This window comes from Dermacentor albipictus, chromosome 1 (genome assembly GCF_038994185.2).
Source record: "Dermacentor albipictus isolate Rhodes 1998 colony chromosome 1, USDA_Dalb.pri_finalv2, whole genome shotgun sequence".
Lineage (NCBI taxonomy): Eukaryota > Metazoa > Arthropoda > Arachnida > Ixodida > Ixodidae > Dermacentor > Dermacentor albipictus.
In genome coordinates, this window is record NC_091821.1 from 175,181,541 (window position 1) to 175,193,261 (window position 11,721).

Consider the following 11,721-nt stretch of genomic DNA (forward strand, 5'->3'; position numbering starts at 1 on the left):
GACCAGCTGGACGACCAACCACTACCGGAAAAAAATTCTACGACATCGAAAGGACCTACCGTCACAGAAGAAGGCCGTGCAAGCGCTATTGCGCTTTTTGCGATCTACCGGCCTTTGTGAACGTCTTTAACTGGAACGCCTTTTGTTTGTATGTGTCTCCGTTCATGCGTGTTTTTTTAACGCTTTCCTCTATGTCTTCTTTCCAACCCCTATCTCCCATCCCCAGTGCAGGGTAACAAACCGGATACTGATATCTGGTTAACCTCCCTGCCTTTCCTCTTCATCTCTCTATCTCTCTCTACCTAGAGGAAGTCCTTGCTGCACACTCTAGTTGTAGCCGATGGCCACTTGCCGGTTCTAAGCTCTAAGTTTCGCGATCCAAGCTTCACGCAGCTTCTTGTCCTTTGGGTACGTGTGAAGGCTGATCCCGGGCTCCATTGCGTATATACGTCCCGCACTGCGGCACCGAGCAGTAGCCTATGCTGGCTACATGTCAGACGACCTAGCTACGCCACTGCGAATCAGTATTCTGTAGGTCTTTCTTTCTTGTTCCATTTTTTTGCGTTGTTTTAATTCTTAGTAGCATGTACAAACTATAGTCTAACAGCAAGGTTTTCTGAGGTTTAATGACATAATAATAATCAGAGACAAGGGAAAGAAAAAGAAGAGGAGGAAAAAAAGGGGTGGGGGTGCTTATTATGCGTTTCCTAGACAAGCAAGTCACAATATTTTCGGAAGGCTTTTCTTCCGCGCAGAGTGGTCGACGAGTCGGTCAAGTACCAGAAATGAGAAGCCCTTCGGCGACACGAAGGCCTGGTTGGGAACAACAATGCCTCCACGTTTTATGCACGCGCTCGCACTACCTTTATCTGTGCGTGGCAATTTTTAACGCTGATCACCCCTCAGTAATTATGGTTAAGAGGAAGCTTTAGCTCGGGCCCAACTCCGACGCGGCCTATTCAGATACATGTGAAACGCAAAACTTTTTTTTCTGTGATAGCCCCTCGACCGATTTTAATGAAACTTGTTGCACTTGAGAGAGAAAGTTAAATTATAGTGACTGATGGAAGCGGAATATCGATTTCAGGCCTGAATATTGTTTAAAAAATTTTCAAAAAATTTCAAGTTTGAAAAAAATAGAACCACAAAGTTTACAAATTAATAGCTATGCATCAAGAACAGCTATCGCTGTTTTATAAACGGCCCCTATTAGAGCATTCAAAGCAGACAAATTTCATATGTTAATTTATACCTTACATGAATTTGTTACGTTGTGTGCGAGGGTTCTGGAAAAGCTGTATTCACATATTACTAACTTTTTTTAGGGTCATGTATAACAGATCAATTTTGTCCGCTTTAGATGTACTGTTAGATGAAATGCACAGAACTGTGATATCATTTTTCATTGCTGAGTTACAGAGTTGTAAACTTGGTAGTCTCGTTTTCTGAAAGTTTGCGATATTTGCGAATTATTAATAAAAAAATTGACAATATAAATAACAATTCGAAACCAACAGTCACTAGTTTTTAAGCTTTTCTTTTAAATGCAACAAACCTAATCAAATTTGGTGCAATGGTTGCCGGGAAAACGAATTCTTCTTTTACATGCATTTACACAGGAGCGCCCGAGCTATATCACAATTCTTTGAATTGCATATGATAGTACATCTAAAGCAGACGAAATTGATATGTTACATATGAATTTTTAAGCAATTGAGTAATTTGCAAATAAAGCTTTTGCAGAACTCTTGTACACAACGCAACAAATTCACGTAAGATATAAATAGACATATCTAATTTGTCCGCTTTGGATGATCTAATGGATGTCGTTTACAGAACCGCGATGTCTGTCCTTGAAGCAAGGCTAGTAATTTATAAACATTGTGCCTCTATTTTTTTCAAACTTCCGAACTTTTGAAAATCCTTTTCATAAAATTCAGGTCCTAAATCGAAATTCTGCTTCCAACAGTCACTAAAATTTAACTTTCTCTCTCAAATACAACAAATTTCATTAAAATCGGTCCAGGGGCTATTTCAGAAAAGCGTTTTTGCGGTTTACGTGTATTTGAATAGGCCGCGTCGGAGTTGGGCCTGAGCTAAAGCTTCCTCTTAACACGATACGGAATGAGGTAGAGGCGCGCCATTAGTGGGGCCACAATGTACTCTGCATGGGAGAGTACTCTGCATGTACTCTGCACCGCCCTCATGACACCTCCCCCCCCCCCCCTTCGGACCACCACAATAGCCTTTGCCTTGTATTCCCATTTAAGGTTTCCCTTTGACGTAGTAGTTCTGCGGAAACCCGCAAGGAGGAGAGAAGTAATGAAAAGGGAAAATGAGACATCCACCTGTTCGTAGAGGCTACTATGAGGCTATGAGGCTTTTCTTTCGAGGAACCCGTCTGGGTTTCCTTTGTAGCAATTGCTACGAACAGGTGGATGTCTCATTTTCCCTTTATTCATTACTTCTCCTCCTTGCGGGTTTCCGCAGAACTACTACGTCAAACTCTTGCCTTTGCTTCGTGTTGTCGACAAATTCGACTTCGCCCTGCCATCTGCTAGCCGCCTGGTTAGCTCAGATGGTAGAGCGGCTGCCCCGGAAAGGCGGTGGTCCCAGGTTCGTTTCCCGGACCAGGACGATTTTGTCTTCAACTATGAGGCTTTTCTTTCGAGGAACCCGTTTGGGTTTCCTTTGTAGCAATTGCTACGAACAGGTGGATGTCTCATTTTCCCTTTTTTCAAGGTTTCCCTTTCATCCACGTCGTTCTTCGGACCCCACCTCCTGAAACTTTGTTCCGTGGGAAGGCGGTAATAAGCTATAATGTCAGAGGGGGGGTCGACCCCCAGCGCACCTCCGCTGCCCTGGCTACCCCAATGACCTAGTCCTTACTGTCACCAAACATAAAGAAGCGGCCTCGTTTAATTCATTAAGTACACCAGGCGAACCGAATATATCACGCACTAAAAAAAAAAAAAGAAAAAAAAAGAAACACGAGAGTTCAGTAATTCTTCGTAACGTTTCTAAATAAGCCTGAAACGTTAAAACTTCGTGATAGATAGCACTCCGGATTCGGCCCATTCGTTTTAAGAATAACGTTTTTGAAATGCATAGTTATGTTGCCGTATTGGGAAACGTAGCTTAACGGCAGCGTAACACGTTCGAATGCTTGCTTAAGTTTTTTGCTGAGTACGAGGTCGCGGGATCGAATCCCGGCCACGGCGGCCGCATTTCGATGGGGGCGAAATGCGAAAACACCCGTGTACTTAGATTTGGGTGCACGTTAAAGAACCCCAGGTGGTCAAAATTTCCGGAGTCCCCCACTACGGCGTGCCTCATAATCAGAAAGTGGTTTTGGCACGTAAAACCCCATATATTATTATTATTATTGCTTAAGTTTTTTTTTTTTGCAAGAGCTGTATTTGGTCAACACTAATTCGACATGGCAAAAAAACTTGGCGTATCATTTACTTTTTTTTTTCCGCAAACTTTGACCTCGGTTGTAGTTATTATGTCAGGGCAGTGGTCTTAGTTTTACGTCACTCGTACAATTCACACCAATAATTAATACTACAAACCATTTGAACGCGTAATGTATTCCAAAAGGTGCATTTAGCCCATGCGTTTGAAACATTGCTTACACATCACCAATATCATGCCCCCAATTTTCCCTAAATATAAACAAGGTGCCCTGTTTAGTTGACCGAGGACACTGGAGTAACAAACTAGTGGCCTCATACAACGCACGAAAATAGAGGGAAAAAGTGGGGGGGTGGGGGGTAAGTATTTGAATGCTTTCATTGAAAGCAGGAACGTGAAAGTTTCGCAAATAATCACAATTAATATTCTCGCTATTTTCGCAGAATTCGGTGTTCCTATCTCAGATTTCAGTGTTTTAGAAGTCCGGGAAACATTTCAAAACAGGTCAGTATGACACCTTGAGACGCTTGAACAAATAACTTTCTACAAAGGCTGTAGTGATCGAACCTACAAAGATTTAATACGTGTCGCTCGTCACTGATAACATGCGTCCTACATCAGTAAAATATAAACACCATGCCTCCCACTTAGGTAAAGCTACGGATGAAACGGGAAAAACAAATATATGCCTTATATTATGCATAAAAATTGGGAGAGGCTAGCGCTCAGTAATTATTTTCAAAATACCTAAGCAACCTACACAATTCCAACTTTTAGTATATGTCAGTCAGAAAGTTGTCCCATTTCTTTGTAATATGAAATTTCTTCTTGCTCCTGCCAGGAAACATGTACTAGTGTAATTCTTATGTAAAAACAGCCTAAAATTGAAATGAACGGACACCGTCAGAAGTAACACAAGCCCATACAAATATTTATCAGTGCTGTAATGGCACTGTAATGGTTCTGCAGATTAGACACTCGTTTTCACCAACACATCTAGGATAAGTTTTGATTACACATGAAATTTGACAGAACTGTAAGAGGTATTATTAGTTTTCTGATGGTGATAAGAGACTGAGACTGCAACACGATGTCAACTATCTCTGGACAGTGATTCAAAAGTTCCGGTATTTCATAATCACACGATTTCAGGCCATAAGGAGTGCAATCTTAATACAATAGTTTATCCAGCCCCCCTCCCCCCCGGTTGCCCTTAGGTAAAATAGAGCAAGCTGATTTTGCATTATCAATTATGATTAGCCTGTCCCAAAAAAAAAAACTGGGCATAATGCAAGAAGCACAAGCTGAAATTTGTTATGGCGGGAACTGCCAGCCGCCAGCCTTCTCCGCAATGCGATAGCGTATGGCGCGTCCCACGCTTCGCGGCGAGGCACGAAAGACAATCCTCGCTGCTCAAGCAGGGGATACGTGCATTACTTACATGGCCAGTGTATCGGGAAAGAAAATTTAGCCTCGGCTGCTGTTTTGCTCAAGTCTCCAGAGTGCAGCTGGAAATTCAAAATTTAAAGTGGGGGGGGGGGGAGTGAAATGGCATACTTTGCACCCCCTTTTCGATTTTCGAAATTTATCATATTTTTGCACGTACAACACGCACTAAATTTTTAATACGATATACGATAAATAAATACGATATGCAAGATTCGAGCATCTGGCAGTGGAGACTGTGGCGTAATATGCAGTTATGTTCCGCGGGTTATTGCATTTTACATTTTTTCCCCCGAAGTGTAGCAACAGAAAGTGTCGCTTATAAGCGCAAAAATAAGTGCTATATTCGTTCGTCTCGAATACTTCGAATATTGAAATTCTAGCCAAGGAGTGGTAGGTGCTGGATTACAGATATCTTTGTTGTATATAGCGCTTGGTCCAAGCATGCGGCATCAACATTTGTAGATCTATAAACGTTGTACGGTGTGACTATGCGAAGTCGTACTGCGGCGTTAGCCCGTTTTCTCTTTCTTTTTCGAGAAAGAGTATGATAACCAATCTTCTTTTTTTTTTTTACGGTTGTGTTCGTTCCGTTCTCTACGATGCACTCACACGTATTGCGGAAATCTTGCCCTCAAAAATAGCCTTCGCATTCTTTTTATGCGATCTCTCTCGGATATTGTGGCTTGAAAGGGCAAAAAGGCAATGCCGAGGCACATATCTTATATGTGTATAATGCTGGCTCACCAACCGCGGTGATAGATGTGTTGAGCAGCGACATCGGCTTCATGCAGGAGGCTAGCGTATACATATAGTGATTTCAAGTCTACTAGACTTGAAATGCGTGAGAACGATGCCGGTGTATCACAAACGTTTGATAGCGCCTGCCGCTAAGATTTTCGCAGTTGCCTTAGGTTGGCCGCCTCTAAAACGTTCGTGGTCTGCGCACGAAATTCTCCTATTTCTACGAGAACGTGCTAGCCTGTTCATACCATGTTCTACGCTTAGCTGAAACTTGGCTTTGCAACGACTTACTGTCCGAGAAGTACTTTCCACCGGAATACACAGCTAGTTCATAGATGCGACCGCGTGTAGGATGTGCGCGTTAAAACAGCGGTGGTATGCTAATTGCCGTCGGGAACAAGCTTAGCGTTATAAGGCGTGCGGACCTTGAGATTGTACCAGAGACTGTGTGGGTTGAAATTTCTGGTAAAAGCAGCAAGAATTTGTTGCTCTGCGCAGCCTACCGCGTCCTAACATGAGTAATGTGCAGTTTTCTGAGCACATTGTTTACGTGAACGAAGGATTAAGAACTGGAGACTATTTACAAAATATATTTACAAAGCATATCTGCAGCGCTGGCCAGTTCAGCCGACAGCTCGAGAGCCAGAGAGCGTTCGTCGTCTTCGTCGGGGCGCCCGCGTGCATCGTCCACAAGAAACCCGCAATATGCATGTATCATTATCCCCGGCGGCAGAAGAACCGTCCTGGTGCGTCTAAATATCGGTGATAACAGGATAGTAATATGGTTTGAGGCGTGCGACATGCACAACGTCAGTGGAATTCGGCGCAGATGAGGCACTGACTGGGGCGATTTCGTACGTAACTGGAGTCATGGCACGCAGCACTCGATATGGACCTGTGTACCGAGATAGGGGTTTTTCTGAAAGGCCAACGTGCCGAGTCGGGGACCACAGGAGTACCAGAGATCCAGGCGAAAAGTGGACGTCTCTGTGTTGGCGATCGTACAAACGTCGTTGCTTCTCTTGGGAGGTCAGCAGGCGAGCGCGGACAATTTCGCGTGCCAGGCTGCCGTGGTGATGGCGTCAAGTGCATACTCGCTGGTCTCTGCTGCGGCGGATGGAAGAGCTGCGTCCAGTGGCAATGTGGGTTCTCGGCCGAACAACAGAAAGAACGGGGAATAACCGGCAGTGTCGTGATGCGAATAATTATATGCAAAAGTGACATAGGGGAGGGCAAGGTCCCAATCAGTATGGTCGGACGAGACGTACTTTGCAAGCATGTCGGTTAGGGTGCGATTCAGACGCTCTGTGAGACCATTAGTCTGTGGATGGTAAACGTAGTCTTGCAGCTTGTGCTTGTTTGTGCAGGACTGCGGGATGTCGGCGATGACTTTAGAAAGAAATGTCCGACCACGGCCAGTGACCAGTTGGTGTGGAGCACCATGCTGCAGAATCACGTCACGTAAAAGAAAATCGGTGACATCTGTGGTGCAGCTTGTTGGAAGCGCTCTGGTGATGACGTAGCACGTGTCGTAATCTGTCGCCACTGAGCCACAGGGGTGAATCTCCGCATGGCTGCCATTGGCTGTTTTGAAGCAGACGCTCTTTCGGCGCTAGCGCTAAGGTCCCCTTCAGTTACGGTCCTAACAGGAGGGCGATGCTTTAGCAAAATGGCGGCGCACACGATTGTTTACGTTGTCATGGCAACAGGAACAGCAGCCGCGCGGCGCCACGTTAGCGTTTTTTTATTATTATGCCGAGCCGCTCCACTCCCTCGCCACCTTTCCCCATGCCCCGCGCGCCTTTACTTTTGCTTTTTTTTTATGCGAAGCATATTACGAGAGCTCAACCCAGCTCCTCAGGCGCGGCGGTGTCGCCTTGAAACCACGTGACACCGTGACGTCACGACAGAGGAGAAGTGGCTTTGGCTCAACTCTTGCAAGACGGGCTGGGTGGGAATCGAACCAAGGTCTCCGGAGTGTGGGACGGAGACGCTGCCACTGAGGCACGAGTACGATGCTTCAAAGCGGTACAAAAGCGCCTCTAGTGAATGCGGTGTTGCCTTAGAAACGAGCTGTTTCTAAGGCGTGCGTCTCTTGCTCAGGCGCACATTTCGTTGCCGCGCCGAACGCTGCTTTGCTCGACGCTCACCGCGTCCAATGCGGGGCGCGTAGTCGCTGCCCTGTAGCCCATTGTCTTACACCCCTTGGCGGGTCGACGGGAACGCTGTCGCGTTCCACTCTTGAAGGCGAAGCAGTAATGCATGAGTTGTTTCTTCGTCTAGCCGAACCAAATATAGCCAAGCAACAGCAGTTCACCAGGCTAAACAGTGGTTCAACAACTAAAATAAAGGCTAGTATGCTTCGCATCCTGGGCTTAACCTTGCCTAAGCCACAGCCATTTTTTCTTTTTGCTTGTCCGGGGCGCGTTTTTTTTTTATTGCGCCTGTGCTCTACCCTAGGCATTGTGAACTGGCGAGTGGCGCGCTGTGGGTTCTTCATGCGTTAGCACGCACGCAGTCTTGTCCACGCCAGCATATGCCAGAACGTATATAAATTCCACTTCCAACACAACAGACCTTAGGCCTCGTTTTATTGACTTCCGTTACCGAAAACAAATATTTTTGCATAACTTGGTATGATACACGCTAAAAAATAAACAAAATTGATAATTGACATGTACATGAATACTAAACACAAAAGTTCACGGGACAGTGAAATATACAAAAGATCAACAAATAAAACTCGAGAAAACGCGAAGGCATTTTCATATACACACATAAAATATTTATATAATGCCCTAAAGCTCAAAGTGTAGCGCTTATGATATGCGCACTGTGCTTCTGATATACTCCGAGATATTGCACAAAACTGGACGACGGTGTATGACATGGTCATGACAACTAAAGGAAGGGGAAATTCACTGGTAATGGCAAAAACAATAACACGCAAAATACCTAAAAAATAGAACAAAATGCTTTGTTTGACTGTGCATACAAAAAAAATCATAAGCTTACTTATAAACCTGCACAAATGTATATATGAAATGCGTGACATGTTCATTACTACTGAACAAAATGGAAACGACATGGCAGAACAAAAATAAAATTGTACTAAAAACGGAAGTACACATTGTAACATTAGTTCGCACTTGGCAGCTACAACTTGAGCAACGGTGGCAAGGGGGAACAGAAGGTATACATATAGTCAGCTTTTGCAGCAGTACATAGAAAACATTCGTAAAAAGGCCTATTCCTCGATCAAAGACCAGGTAAAATAAGCCAACACCAGTTTTCTTTCACCCCGAATGCAATGCTTAACAGTAAGATTACGTCACTTAAGGTCGTACCTACTGGGCACTCCTTTGTGTAATAAACAAGAACTGCAAAAATTTGCATTTAGGACACTTGCAATGCTCATGCTTTCCAGAAAAAAAATAGCGTACCATGTTACACATGAAGGTTGTTCGCGCTGCTTTCCCAACGGTGGTTACTGAGATAATACACAAACACGAACAGTAATTTTTCAGCTGTTAGTACGTTTGCAGAACGTGACACACAGAAAAAGCACTGAGGGCGGAATGGAAAGTGTAGGGGTTGAAGGACGGACTTCGGGATGAAAACCAAACTTGGGAGGTTTATTTTACATTATATACAGAGAGGTGAGACGTCAATGACAGTCGTACAGTCATTACGGGCCGGCAGCAACTCGGACGCTGCGGCCCGCGGCAAGAAGTTCGAGAGAGGTGAATCAGGGAATCAGGGAATGCTCTGGTCTCTCTGGAATGCTTCTTTTAAACCCTTCGAGGGCTGGAAGTCGCGTCATGTTTGGCCAATGGGAGAGTCCGCTCAGATGACGCCATTTTCAGCCAATGGTTGGCGCCCGTGTCGCGGTGTCACACCCGGCGGCTCTCTTCGGTCTTGCCTAGCAGACTCGCAGTGCGCTTCTTCCAAGGTGGAGAAGGGGGGGGGGGGGCGCTCATGCTCCATTGTACGAGGGCCCACCTGCTCCCGGTGGTACGGCTCCGCAGTGGTGGCAAATGCCTTCTTCAAAGGCGAAGAGGGGTGCGCTTGGGCCTTCCCGGCACGTCCGGCTGTCACGGCGCATTACCGCCGTCTTAGTTTGGCACCCACTTTACTTCCAACAATGCCGTGCTATCCCCTCGCTTTCTGGAAGAGTCAAGCAGAGAATAGCTCCTCGGCGGCAGACGACCTGGGGGCCGCAAACTTGTTTGCACGGGCGCTCCTCTGGAATGTGCTTTCCTGCTTCGGCATTCCTCAATTAACTGTGCTGCGATTCGATGTGGTCTGGGGAACTCGAAGTAGCCTCAGGAAACGGCGCCATATCTAACAGCTCGTCCTCACCCCGGTTGTTCTGAATGGCCGGTGAACTCAATTCGCTGGCCATGAGGAACGCTGAAAGAACCTGCAGGGTATTGGTGTCGAGCCTCGTTTGACGAACTTCGGGATCCTGGGCCCTGGAGAACATACGTCAAACAAACAAAACAACACAGCGCTGCACCACGTGCAAGCGCAGGCTCTTCGCCCCTGACTCGCCAGGCTATTACTGAGTCAAAATGAACCCTGATCTTTTATTTCCCCAATTTTGACAAAACAGTTCCAACCACCTTTCCAAACAGCTATCCATTTCTCCTCGATTGCCGACAAGACCAGAGTACTATTGTTGTTGCAAAACAAAAGGGTCGTTGACGATGCAAACAACAAATGAAAACAGCCGAACATAACTTAAGTGGCCTAACTACACGAACAGCATGTTTCCAATCTATCGCAGTGGCGTACTTATCGCACGTATTGGTGCCACTGAACAATCTGGTCAACCTCACAAGTACGTAATCACAAGCGCACTAGCCTTGTGGTCACTAAACAGAACGCGTACTTGCGTTGTAGGCAAACTTTTCATTTACGCTTACTCACGTTTCTTCCCTGAAAGTCTTACAAAACACGTGACTTAAACGAACAATTAAACTTGCGGGACTTACACACTCCGCAGAACTCTTAAAATATTGCGTCTTCTAATAACTAGTTCCAGGCACGCTCAGTAAAGAAGTCAGAATACGGCTGCCCTCAACACACACGAGCAACCCAGTCATAAATCTGCTTCCTTCCGTCCACACAGGACACGCGCTAATGGAACTACGAACGCTTCTCCGTGCAAATCATGCACTCACTGAAAACTACGCGCTTAACCTTAGAAAATTCAAAAACACTTAAAAAGAAAGAAGGTTAAATAACACACACGCGCGTTACGATAGGCCTCTCAACATGAACCTTGACACTCAGGTTACTTACACACACAAAAAAGAAAGCCTATGTACTTATTAATGAACACCTCGCGAGACTACAGGTTTACATAAAACGCATCTTTCAAATCTCGGAGCTTCTCAAACGAAAACACAATCAAAGCTCAAACCTTACACATTGAAAGAAGTCCTAGTCTCAAATCGCGAAAACTTTCCAATGCTCAAAATAAAAAACAACACACTTCATTTCTACGGAAGGGCTCTTGGCCTCCCTTTCGAAACGCTTACGTCTGACTCATACTTTGAGTCGAACCCGGGGTGGTCGCGGTTTCAAAGCTACTCTGGCTACGGAGGAACAACAAAAGGGCTGACTCACTATCAGCTCCTTCAAGACGTTACAGTCTCCTGCCAATTTGCGTCCTCGCGCCCCGCTTTCAACACAAACTCGATTGACCGCGTCGCTACTCCCCACCTGGTCTCGTCCTGCCATCTTGCGTTTCTTCGAACTGCACGCTGAGCTTTGAAAAGAACTACGGAACGACGAGGAGTGTAACTGCCCCGTGCCCTTTGTCCGCGTCCGTGCAGAACATGCTTCGCGGTCCCCTTTTGACCGGTGGCTCGAACGTTTTCGATGCGTCAACATCGTCCGTGACGACCGCACCTTCTTCCTCGAGCCCTGCCCTTTTGGGTTTCTTGGCATCTTTGGCGGCGCTGCATTAGTTACCGACTTTCGGTCTTTACCGCGCTTCTTTTTACGGCGCTTTCTCTTTGCACTCGCTTTCCTGTCGCCTTCTGGTGCCTCGTGCTGGCCGGTACACATTTTGTCGGCCCGGATCTGTCTCTTACCCGCACATTT